The 12,939-nt window shown below is 38.4% G+C and overlaps 1 protein-coding gene and 1 long non-coding RNA gene across 5 annotated transcripts in view; one reads left to right on the top strand and one right to left on the bottom strand.

The window, feature by feature from the left end:
• LOC110838345 (uncharacterized) overlaps positions 1 to 6,108 on the top strand; it is a 62,307-nt gene extending 56,199 nt beyond the window's left edge. The window contains exon 5 of one of the 2 annotated variants that reach the window (XR_002546069.2): positions 5,209 to 6,108. This is a non-coding gene — a long non-coding RNA (uncharacterized LOC110838345). The remainder of the gene's footprint in view (positions 1 to 5,208) is intronic. The other variant, XR_002546068.2, reaches the window with a different exon arrangement.
• LOC110838342 (homeotic protein ultrabithorax) overlaps positions 1 to 12,939 on the bottom strand; it is an 879,469-nt gene that overhangs the window by 762,394 nt on the left and 104,136 nt on the right. The gene's annotated exons all lie outside the window — the stretch shown is intronic.

Here is a 12,939-nt window from a genome sequence, read left to right as displayed (position 1 = left end):
CGCAGGACCATCATCAAGAGATGCTGGGAGAGAGATACGTGTGAGATCAAAAACTCTGAGTTTGCGCAGTTAGCATAAACATTTATCTTTCTTGAATCAACACACGATTTTATACCAAGGCCTACGAAATGAAGAAATTCAAACATCTGCTGTCCAAATCGACAAGCTTGGTCGTTAGAAAACAAACCGTTCTGCGTACTTACACCAGCGACACTCGCACACATTTTGTGCACTCTCTGTTGCTACAAAGACGAATTAAAATGTTCGCTCTTCGCCAGTACTCGTCATCAAGACACAAACGAGAATGCAACTAACCTCCTTTGGACTATCACTGATGTCCATATACCAAGTAAAATGTCCCGCTACATGCCTATGCAGGCACTTGGGGGAGGGGGAAGTGGAGGTATAGCTCCTACTCTTTCTTGACCTCGGCACCAGATGGGGGTGAGTGGTCAGCATCACGCCCAGATACCAAGTAGACAAGCTAAAGAAATTTGTAATAATAGTTCACCACGACAGGTTAACTCTTTAGGAATCACAGTACTTAGTGTGAACCATTATGCATCTTTACTACCACGAATCTACGTCTAGCCAAGTTTCCTATCTGGGAGCCCTTTCCGTGGGGTGACCACTCACCTCCATCTATTAAGAAGGCGTGGAGCTATACCTACATTCCCACAAAGTGCTTAATTAAAAACTGGGGTAACTTTCTTTTGCATCTCATGTTTACTTACCAGTACATAGGTAACGAGAAAATAAAAACTCCCCCTTCTTACGATTATTCTGCTGGCTGTAAAATAGACTTACCATTTTATTTAATGCATGACATCTTAGGGTGAAGAATGCAAGAGTGTGTGAGTGAGTGTTGCCGAACTGAGAAAGCTTAATACCCTAATTATTTGTTTATTAATGTTCGTCTTATTCACCCGTCAAGTAAGTTTAAAATTAAAAAAATATATATGCCTGCGACAGAGTTAAAACTGAAGAGATCTAAGAGCATTTATTGGGGTCAATGATATTCACATATTTTACGTAAACGTTCATATGAAATATACTTTTAAATTAGAATTCTTGTGCTTTCTGGAAAGGATTCAAAAATATTATTTCAACTCTGAATACACATCAATGTTATTCATGTCACATGAAACTCTAGCTGACCCGCTACAAAAATTAATTCAACTTCATTTTATTATTATTTTGAGAAGTAAAAAGTTTAAATTTATATTTCTGAGCTCCTTACTCAGTATTATAACCACACAGAGGACAAGCTAGATATAGCGCCAGGGTCAAGTTACTTGTGTTTTATATGAAGTCCCGTGTATTTGATATACAAGCTTCATAAACAAGGCGTGGCGTCTCAGAATCTTTATACACAGCATGCAACACAAGTAGCAGGGGTATAAACCAGCGTGTATACTCTGATACTAAAACAAGTTTCTCAGTAAAATACCGGGCCTGTAGTTCACCAAAAATTATGTGATGAAGAGTACGTTTTACATTCGTAGCATATAATTACATACTTTGAGTCTGACCGAAAGATATACTAGTTATATACTGCTTATGGACTGATTATTCATAGTGACGAAATAACAGAGGAATAGGTGGGAGGGACACGTGGCACGCAAGACGGAAATTATGAATGATACAAAATTTAGTCAGAAAGCCTTGCTTGGAAGATCTATAGAAATGGTAAAAATGTATTATAGATGATCTTAAAACTAATTCTGTGTAGACTATATTCAACCGTCTCCTGATACAGTCCACTGGCCACAAACTCTTTTAAGGCGAGAGTAGCAGATTGATAACGATATATTTCACTGTTTTCTCAGAGAGACTGAAGAAAACCACAAAAACTAAAGATCAGTATAATCACGATATAGGTCTATAGGTCCATACTTTCAAAACTTACATTATGATTTCCCAGAAACTATATTTTCTGCTTATCTCGCATTTTTATTTTCTGAGATTTCAGTATTATAGACATTATTAACACAATACTTCATACAAATGAGTTAAAGCGGATAAAGTTGGCAGCGTTTCAATTCTCTTTTAAAGACAGCACTGCTTATACGATCATTAACTATTTCAAAACTTACAAAACTACAATGGTTTTAATTAATTTCAGCACTTTCTCGTTAATGCATTTATCATCACCAGCCTTTACCGTCTGCCCTGTTCCAATCCAGAAATAAATCTGAAAAGATGAATCATTATATGCAATTGGTAGGACTCCTTTGACGAATGGATTAATGGATTTAAACAGAACAAATATTCAAGGCTATACCACAGGACTTCAACATTAACGCTAGAATCGTGAAATGGATCGATAATGGGGAATTTCCTAGATGTTACTAGTTCATATTTAATCTCAACAGACAGAATTTAGACCAGTTCTTAAACGAATTAATTTTCCAGTCGTGCAATGTATACTAGCAGCACTGATAGTTGCGTACTAAATACAGTTATCACCCTTAATTAAGACAGAAAATTTAAGATTCCTAGATATGGACACCACACACACACACGAAAACCTTGCCTTCAGACTTTAGCATGAGCAGGAGTGCACAAAGTAGCAAACTACATTATACATTCGCCAAGTCATCCAAGAAGAAAAAAAGTTTTGATGGGATGGAAGGGCGCGCGTTACGTGGGGAAGATGGATCTTCGTGGCCTAGAAGAAGCCTGTTCCCTCTCACTCCCGAGTCTGTCGGCCTTGCGTCGTCTTTTAAAGCAAGGTATACGTTAAAGTTATTTAAGGTACCTCCATTACTCTTTCCCTTCCTTGTGCTCGGTTTCCAAGGAGAAGTAGAGCCAAGATGAAACGGAGAAGGCGGCTGCCTTCGTAGTTTCCATTTAAATAGATCTCACCACCGAACTATTTGAAAATAATGGGCGAAAACAGTTCTCTTCGCCTTTTCATCTCTTTTAGTTTTACGCACTCGTTTTCTGTTACTTCTTAAACGAGTCCAAGTTCATGAAAGCTATGCTTCCTACAAAAAGCCTCCTTCACAAGACTTATTTGGATTCCAACATAATCCGAATAGTGTTCACTAGTGATTGTTGTGAACATAATAATGGACGTAAGATTTGAGGTTTTCACAGGGTGAGTATGAAGATTTCTGTCTTCTGGGTTGTTGCGCCGTGTAGTCTGGTCGATGCTAACCAACGTTTCAGAGGTCATACTGCCTCCGTCATCAGGGCGATGAATATATTCATCGCCCTGATGACGGAGGCAGCATGACCTCTGAAACGTTGGTTAGCATCGACCAGACTACACGGCGCAACAACCCAGAAGACAGAAATCTTCATAATAATGGACCTTTCGGTCCTTTCTCGCTCCCTCCCGTCCTTGTATACAGATAAAGGAGGGTAATTTATTGACCATCTGAGGGACTGTCAGCTTCTGAAGCACATTTTTACTCCAGAGTTACTTCAATTGTATGTCGCATGCCAATAAATATTCCTAAACGGAATAAGCAATCCAACGGGAACATTTACTCTGATAGAGAAACAAATCTTTCACAGATACCCTGTTTTTTGTCTCCGTATTTTATAACTTACGTAATCTAGTACGAGAGAGCCAGAGACCGATATTCTCTTGCAAACATAACCGTAACTTAACCAAACATTAGGAAAATCGAATATCGCTCTAAATCTAAAACCAAATAGAATTGTAGATTTTGTAATTGTAAATACCTACAATTAAACAAAACTGCAGTATTTTATAAAGGTATATCAACTGCTTTTACCGAAACGTCACTGCGTCACCATAGACAAAGAAAGTAATTCAACAAAGAATGGTATGTGTACGTCCTTCAGTTAAGTATTTAACACAGTACGGCCCAGGGCAATAAACAAAAAAAAACAGTTACCTGGTTACAAGTTATAGTTTACAGAGTGGCGGGACAAGCTATGTTAGAACAACACTGCAGAATAACACAAATAAATTGGCAGAATAAAGTAGATTTTGTGGGCTGTGTAGACACTTATGGTTCACTTAACGACGCTGTCAGTATATCAGTGTTGAATGGTAGGATTGCAAATTAGAAGGGATACAGAATGCAGAGTTCATGGCCTAAATACACAATATAGATGTTTCAGAAGAATTTGTTTACAGAGTATTCTATGGAGTTGATATCCTCAACATTAGCACTGAAATTAGGTCGGCATATCACACCTACTTTAGATAATCCCACTACTGCCGAACGGTTGGCACTCCTCTTTCGTATTCGGGAGATCACTAGTTCAAATCTCGGCCTAGAAACTGGATGAAAATTGACTGACTGTTTTCTGTGGTTTTCTCAGTTCTTAAAAGCAAAAACCGGTGTGACCATTTGCCCATGGGCAGTGGAAAAAGTCTTAGTTTAAGATATCATCGCTTAATTAAGTTGCATCTAACATTGACCATGGACATATAAATTAAAAGGCAATACATTTAATTCAAATAATTTAATTTTTGAATAAATACATTTGTGAAGAATAAAAGGCAAACGCACATAAATTTGTTTTAAAAATAAGTTAAAAATAATCTAAGCCCACTGGAAAATCTGTTCAAATACAAAATGGAAGCTATCCATTAAATAAACATGAACAGTTGGTCAGCGACTCCCGTCTCTCTCGGTTTGATTATTTTTACCTACTAGACTGCGTGCGTGTGTGTGTGTGATGCCGAATGTGTAACTACGTCCAGCGCTTTGGATAAAAGATGGCAGCATTGGGTCTAACGTTAAGAAAGGATTCCATTAAACGACAAAGGAATTTTTTTCATTCTGCCTTCATGCCGTTTCTCTATCCTTCCAATAATGTCTTTACTACATTTACTGTTTCCCACAAGCCTGCAGCCTACATTCTAATCTTCTGCAATAGTTCTTCCTTCCTTGCCCAATTTCTTCTATTCTTTGCTTTTCTTCATATCGTTGACCCTTCCAAAGCTGTTATTTAGCATCACTAAAACTGAAAAAGGCCTACTTAGCACATCTGCATCGTACTGGAAGACCTCTGGTTCAAATGTCGGCCCGGAGGTGGAGTATCCTGGCCTATGAATTTTGTAGTTCTCTTCAGCCCCTCCAAAAACCGGGGTAGTTCCTTCAATTATGCTACGATACCTTCCTTCCACATCTTTCCCACTTTATAAATTATCATATCAATCGTTGCAATTCATAGCGACGTTAAGTAAAAAATAAATTTATAAACCTGTCATTATTTCAGAGCCAACATAGTTCCGGATAATGGTTCTCCTCTCATCGAAACAGGGATGCCAATCAACCACACGCACTACTGCCACTGACAATGAAAAGTAAACAAGCTTCTCTTTATAATCCCACTTTGATACACCATTAATTTATGTACGCCTTGTAAGTCATTATCACACACAGCCATCTCTCTCTTTATAGACGGTACCCACTTGCTTGTAAGCTCAGCATTAAAACTGACTGCAGAAACAACAATTATCAAAGTAAGGGGCACTTACCTGCGACTTCCTGCTTCTGTATTACGCAGAATCCTCTAGCCATCGGTCATGCCACTTGCCGATCGTGATGCAGAGCCTACCAGTCTGTCCCTAGGACAGCAAATACGACAAAATATGCTTCTTACTAAGCTGTTGTCATTATTTACAAGGAAACATATTCTCATGTCCTTGTCTGCCTCCCTTAGTAACTTTTGAAAGGCTTTTCTCAGGTATAATCATTGAATTACAGGCCACCAGTAATTTCTTCGATAAGAACAACATGGTGGTCGTCTGACTTTTCATATGGTGATCAATGTTTAAAACACAACATGCAATTTCACTGACTTGATATTTTATTTAATTTATTTAATTCTGTGGAATTTAAAACAACGCGTTGACTGCCAGAAATTTGTTTGATGGCGATAACTAAACATGTATTGAACTAGGGAATGTGTAAGTTTGTACACATAGTCTACATATAATTAAAAACATGGCGACGATGCTAAATTTACATCTTGCATGCACAAAAATTTAACATTGTCGAAATTCGTAGCATACTCGTGGACTTATAGATAGTGGATCACTAATTTCATGGTTCTAACGAATGTTGCATACGTTTCAAAGACTTAGGTTTATTTACAACAGAAGTGAATTGTGAATTTTATTGATCCAATCTTGATACCGGTAACAGACCTATGAACATCTTGCATCAGACAAATAATCATAATCTGAGGAACTGATTAATCAACAAAATCCCCCAGCGTAACATCGACCACATTGAATGTAAAATGCAATGAACCAAAAAACCGAAAACATTCAAGTTGTTACATAACAGCCTAGTTGCTGGCACGCAGCTACTGTGTTAGAAAACCAAAATTAAGAACGAAGTTTAAGCTACAAAAGATTTAGTTCAGAGCTTGTTCCGGGAACCTGAGTACTGGTTTTGCTGGGGGAGCACAAATTCTGAGCTCCAGAGTATTCTTAAAGAAAACAGAAACATGAGACAGTTTAAAGAGACGGAGACAGGCAGACGGGAAGAAAACTGCATCACATACAAACTAACACCATTGACTGGCCTTGAAACCTTAAATTCTCATGGTGTGTGTTAAATGCACTTAGTTAATCCACCCTCAAACAGTATCTGACCGAAAATAGAATCTCTCCTACCAGATGTCTCCCACAAAGTAGTGATAAAAGTCACTTTATCACTTGTTTCCTAACAGGTGCAGAATACTGGACTCAGCTCAGGTCAATTCTTAAGTTATTTTTACCATCGCCCTTATTGACATCTCTGTTCTGTACACAAGAAGTAGGTTATATTTACGCATTTTAAATGAGAATTAATAATTAGTATTAAAAATGTATTATTTGAGTGTGTTTAATATTTGAGCCGCTTGACAAGAAAAAAAATAGAATTTTTGATTAACTACACTCGCCAAAAAATATGAGGTGGAATTATACTCCGGACAGAAAAATTTTGCCGGATTGGAGTGAGAGAGGTATTTGATATTATAACATCATTCCGCCCGCCCCCCCACCCCAAGGAAAAATACTGTGTCCTGAGGAAACGTCCTCAGCATCTAAAATGTATTTACTGGTAACAACACCTTTCCTCTGCAAGCGGTAGTTTACAAGCCTCTAGCACAAGTAATTAGTTCAACGTAATTAGCTTTGTATGCAATTTCTAAGGTTCAGAGAATTAAAATATTGGGCAAGTATAGAAGCATGTTTTAGCCTGTATTCTACATTATTACACTTCGAAAATCTTGACGTTTGCTCACTTATAGTTTATTTTATTTCTGGTGAAGGAATTAAGTTTGCCAGAATTGTAATTTAAACTTTCGACAGCTGGACCATTTTCAGACTCTCGGTGTCGCCGAGGAAATATGATGTAATGAAAATAATAGTTTTTATCTCTAAAATTTTATCGAGTCAGCGGGACAGAACGAATATAAATCGATCTGATCATATGAAAAGATCATAATCGTCACGTTATTGACCATAAACGTTAATACCCTCCTAGCACTGTTCTATGGCATTGCCAATATTAACTAGTTTATTAGAACTAAAAGGTTAAAACGAGTATACCCTGTCCGTCTTAGCCCAGTAGATGCTTCTAGCAGTCGTATTTATCTGTCATAATCCAATATTGGCGTTCACACCATTTCCGTGTGTGTAATAGAGTGAAGATAGTTTGCAGTTGTGCCGCTACAACTAGGGAACGCGGCAATCGAAGCAGAAAGATCGAGCCTCGACAACAGCACAGTCCCAAAATTATACTCACTGTATAATCGCAATGTATGAAGAGATGCGACATTTAGGCAACTGTAAAAAATCATATGCCTTGTAAGTGCTAGCAGTCTGTTTCAATACGGAATGATTCTTAGAAAGTGACACATTAAGGGAAACTATTTTTGTGTAAGTCTGTTAAATTTTGAAATGGGCGGTTATTGGAATAGTCCAGAGTCAGTCAACGTTGCAATTTCTCTGTAACTTAAGTAATCACAGAGACAAAATATTGGAGTGGGTAAGCAATTATTTATACACCAAATTCATGTCTTCGCCAATGTTTAATTGCGCTGCATTTTTTATATATATATATATATATATATATATATATATATATATATATATATAACAAAATAAAAACACAAAAATAGAAATTTTGTACACACACAGACATACAGAAATTCTCAGTATATTTATTGTTAGTAAGTAATAATCAAAATAAACGACAACAAACGTATGTATATCAACGGTCGAACAGACACAGCAGGGGGAGATAGGAGTCATACAGCGCCCAAAACCATGGCAACAAAGCCAGCGACACGTAGGGTGTGTGGTTTTTAATTTCACGTGAAATAATGAGCACACAGATATGCAATGTGTAGTCTGTTTTTCGCCCGCTGGAACATCCCTTTTCCGGCACAAGATCTGTCAGAAAATGAACGTGTAAAGAAATATCTGCTATTATATCGTGACATAAGTAAAATGCCATATAACGAGGCCGGAGTTTAAATTTCCTGGGGCGCATAATACAAACAATTCAATTCTAGAATATCCGATACGGCCCTAGTTTGCAGGCCCGTCATTCCGAAATAGCCACTAAGAAGCCAGAAAAACTGGGTTTTAGGATTGTAGTTTTTCATTACAAGTGTCTCGCAATACTCGCATACAGCGAAGGATTACTTCAGCTCCACTCTTTCATAACTGGTCGATTAAAGCTCCGGCCGCTTTATCTCTTTGGGAAAGAGCCTCTGATTCTCATTGGATAGAAGGCTGGATGGACCGTAGTGGCGGTACCAGTCTGGGTGAAGTGACAACCCAGAAGAGAGCCATCTTTGGACGAAGACGGCTGTATTCTGGGTTGTTGCGTCAGAGAAGTGCTCGAGATCACTCATCGCCCTGATGATGGAGGCACCAAGGACCTCTGAAACGTTGGTATACTTCTACCAGACTGCACGGCGCAACAACATAGCCATCTTTGGGCTCAACGCCGTGAAAACCTCAAATCCTACATATTTAGAAAATTTAATGTCTTATTTAAAAAAATAAAACAATAAAAGGTTTTATCGAAAACGGTTCAGTAATTTCGGACCGATAAATATTACTTCTCTCATATGACTTCATTTTGTGCAAGGAACGCCTAGCAACCCTTGAAACAGAATGATCTGGTGTTTTGAAAACTGTAAGCTGATTGTCTATGTGCCTTACGTGAAACTCAGATTTACGAATAGTCTCTTGAATTGTCACGAGACATTGTGCAATTAAAGGCGGTTCCCTCAGAAAAGTACGCGCAACACTATTCAATGCAACAACTTAGTCACAACAATCCAAGCGTTATTAAAATCCAACATTACGCTCTATATATATATATATATCTAATCTGCACAACCGGTAACCTATATAAAGTGTGCTGCATTAATAATGGAAGGGGTGGAGACGAAAAAGGGGCGTGAGATAGGCAGGGTGTAGAAATAAGACCAGGCTGTTGAATATTAAAAAGACCACCTAAGTAGCAGGCACCAATTATGTATAATTAGTGCATTCCTAATGATGCACTACGGCACGCCTCCGAAGTGTTTCCTGATTAGTCACGGATTGATTATATGACGGCAACTCCAATGGTTATATTCGCTCTTGTTATCGAGTTATTTCGTTTCTTACCACTGAACAAATACATAAACAGATACAAATATTAGCATATTTTCATACAAAAATTTTCCTCAGTCTGACTACTAACAAAAATTACTTGATATTAATATAAATTAATCGCTAATATTAATGTACGATTTCTGATACCATATTATTCGCTCTGTGTTCAATTTATTTATAAGCACACCTGATTAGTAAAGAAGTTAGTTAAGTTACATGAAGCAATTTATCAATTAGTAAGATTATTTCAGTGCATTAGCATTATGGTAACAAGCGAGGGAAATATTGTATAGGAAGAACACTTGAACAGAAAGCTGTATCGTCTACCAGTAACTAACTACTTGGATTTCGAAACTGTGTTCAGCTGGAGACACATCTGTTCCTGATCAAATAGATTACAAGCGAAGTAACACGTTACGTGTGAGTTTCGTGTATATCACCGAACCTATTGGCAAATGAGTGATAACTGTTAAATAGGATTAAATATTACCCATATGCTAGTAAGATGGAAAGAAAATATTGCCCCTTTAATATAGCACACCCATGTTAAAACCTACACATACCTGAAGATAGGCAGCAGTTATGGAAGACGCATTTAAAGAAAAAATCAATCTCCATAGCACATTCAAATTAATGGATGTGCTTGAAATTAACAACTGCACTATATCTGTATCCTAGCAAGAACATAGCGTTATATAGTTGCTCAAATGCAGCACCCGCGCATGCTGAGTACTACACGGCTTAACGTGAATCTCTTTAAAGTCACTTAATTTCTGAGAAAACATACTGGAATAATAATTTTTAAAAATTTAATGATCTATCAGATCAGTAAACACCTCTGAAACGTCGGTAAATTTCTACCATACTGCAAGGCCCCACGTTCCAGAAGTTAAAATTAAAGCCGTGGCGTAACAGCTCCAGAGAGCCAAAGCCAACTAGCTTGACTGCTGGCCTCACGTTCACATGCCTAAGCAGAGGTGAACGATCATCCAACCAGATATAGGATGACGTGTAGTCAGCACCAGCCATTGCTAGCTTTCCTGACCAGACATTCCAGAAGTTAGTCATCTTAAAAATACATTTGCTTGATAGAGAAGGCGAATCTGCTTCTCCAACTACAAATTAGTGCTAGTGTGAACACACAGTCATAATCCATGTAACTGGAAAGCGGAGTAGTTAGTTACCTTTATCACTGGGTGACAGACAGGCACACTTTCATCGCTATTTATGGACGCCACATATGATATTCACGGGGTTATCTACTTATCGTGTGTTTCCATATAGCACTCTCTGCTTCATATTCAAATAAAGTGGACTCTGTTACACTCAAGAAAGACGGTACTCAATTCTTTCAGCTGACAGCATAACATCGTAAAACAATAATACTTCAGCGATCAAGAAATTTCTGATCTTTTATTGAACCTGAAGTTCCAAGACCTCGCCGCTGAACTCTGTCCTCAGGCAGATGAATCCAATTCACATCCCCATACATCTCTAAAATTTATCTTAACATTAACCCCATTCACGCCTAAGTCTCCCCAATCGGTATATTCGTTTTACGTTTTCCAATATATTTCTGATCTACCTCGTGCGCGCTATCACCCACTACATATATAACCCTTGTTTTTATGACTTCTGTAATAATATTCATTAAACAGTACAAATTATGAGGGTCCTAACACAATTATCATGTCACTTCACTTACGGGTCAAAATATTCTTATCAGCCCTTCCTCAAATTCTTTCAAAATTTCTTAACGCGAGACATCTAGCTTAAGACCCATACAAAATACGTAATGATGCATTTGTGTATTTTAATCTTTATAGTTTTAGGAAGTTAGGGAAAGACTAACGATTCGGTACTGAACGGTCGCCACGGTGGTCTAGCGGTTAGAACGCTGGCCTTGTAATCCTGGGGTCTCGGTTTCGATTCCCGGCGGTGCCCGAATTTATAACTTGTATTGGGCAAGGCCGTGGTCTAGGCAACACGGAGTTTTCCTCCGTGGCATCCCAACAATTACTCCATTCACACACAGAAGAAGGCAATGGCAAACCACTTCTGGATCATCTGCCAAGAACGTATATGAACAGGTCCCAGTCCGAGAAAAGGATGGAAGGATCCTGTTCATATGGACCTGTCGTCAGACAGAACACTAAATAAAATAATAATAAATAAAACTGAACGGTAAGATTTTTAATGTAAGTTACCAGAAGCGTTCATGCTTGAATCGAAGTGGCTACTCACCATGTAGCAGAAATCAGCCTGTACTCACCTGCAAAAAAGAAACACTTATTTTAATACACCAAACATTCATGTAATTCTCCATTAGCTTCACACATTCACTGGTTTCAACACGAAGATTAAGAAGAGTAAACATTGTATCAGGAATACTGACGTCTGCCGACACATTAGTGCCGAGGATGGGCAAGCGTGGAGCTCTGCCTCCAGTGATCAAGGGTTGCCTCTGTACAAGAACAATCTTACTTAGGCATATAAAGTGAACTTAAACAGAAGCCAGCGGACGAGAAGGCGCGTTAAAATGCAAGGAGAATTAGCACTGATAGTCCAAGACAAAATTACAGTTGGGGACAGGCGATTAGCCTTAACGCTCTGAACGGCCTTACTCCCGTTAAGAACGCCTCACATGTGCGTAAAACTGAACTTCGGTGGAGAGAAAAGTATTCCGTGCGTTTCTTAGAAACTGAGATGATTTTAGTCTGATTAAACCAACCATTCCGGCTCGTAACAGCAATTTTCTTCACATATATTTTATATATCGCGTGTTAGGTTCTTCAAAATTTTCATTATAACCAAAACATTTTGTTGGTTTATAATTAGTCGAATTCTACATTCCGTGGAGTGTTCAAAGAGACAGTCAAATATGAAGATGATGGCAAAATTGTCATTTGCGAATATGGTAATTCAAAAATTCTTGGCCAGCGTTTCGCCTGATGATTTTGGGCACAAAGACTTACAAAGGAATCCCACTACAGACATGTAAAGCGGCAAAAATTTGACACAGAGCGCGGGGTATCACAACTGTGAATAAAAACTCTCTTATATCACTCTTTATATTAGACTCGCAGAAATGCTGCGTCATGAGGCCGCGTGGTGTCACATATTGTTCAGGGCAGAACTGACTCTGAGTGGCTTTCCTTCATGTGCTCTAAATCAACTCCTACACACATCTCTTGAACCCCACACTGAGCCGAATTCTAACTTCTTGATGACGCATCACGTACGCCACATTCCAGCCACAGAGAGAGCTTAACGTCGGAGTAGTTTACATGCAACACGTACGTCTGCTCCGAAGATTTACTTAATGGCTGGTTAAC

Source organism: Zootermopsis nevadensis, unplaced genomic scaffold (assembly GCF_977971745.1).
Source record: "Zootermopsis nevadensis isolate Lab colony 2312 unplaced genomic scaffold, Znev_1.0 Znev_ptg000001l, whole genome shotgun sequence".
NCBI classification, from domain to species: Eukaryota; Metazoa; Arthropoda; class Insecta; order Blattodea; family Termopsidae; genus Zootermopsis; species Zootermopsis nevadensis.
This window is presented reverse-complemented; position numbering and strand designations above follow the sequence as displayed.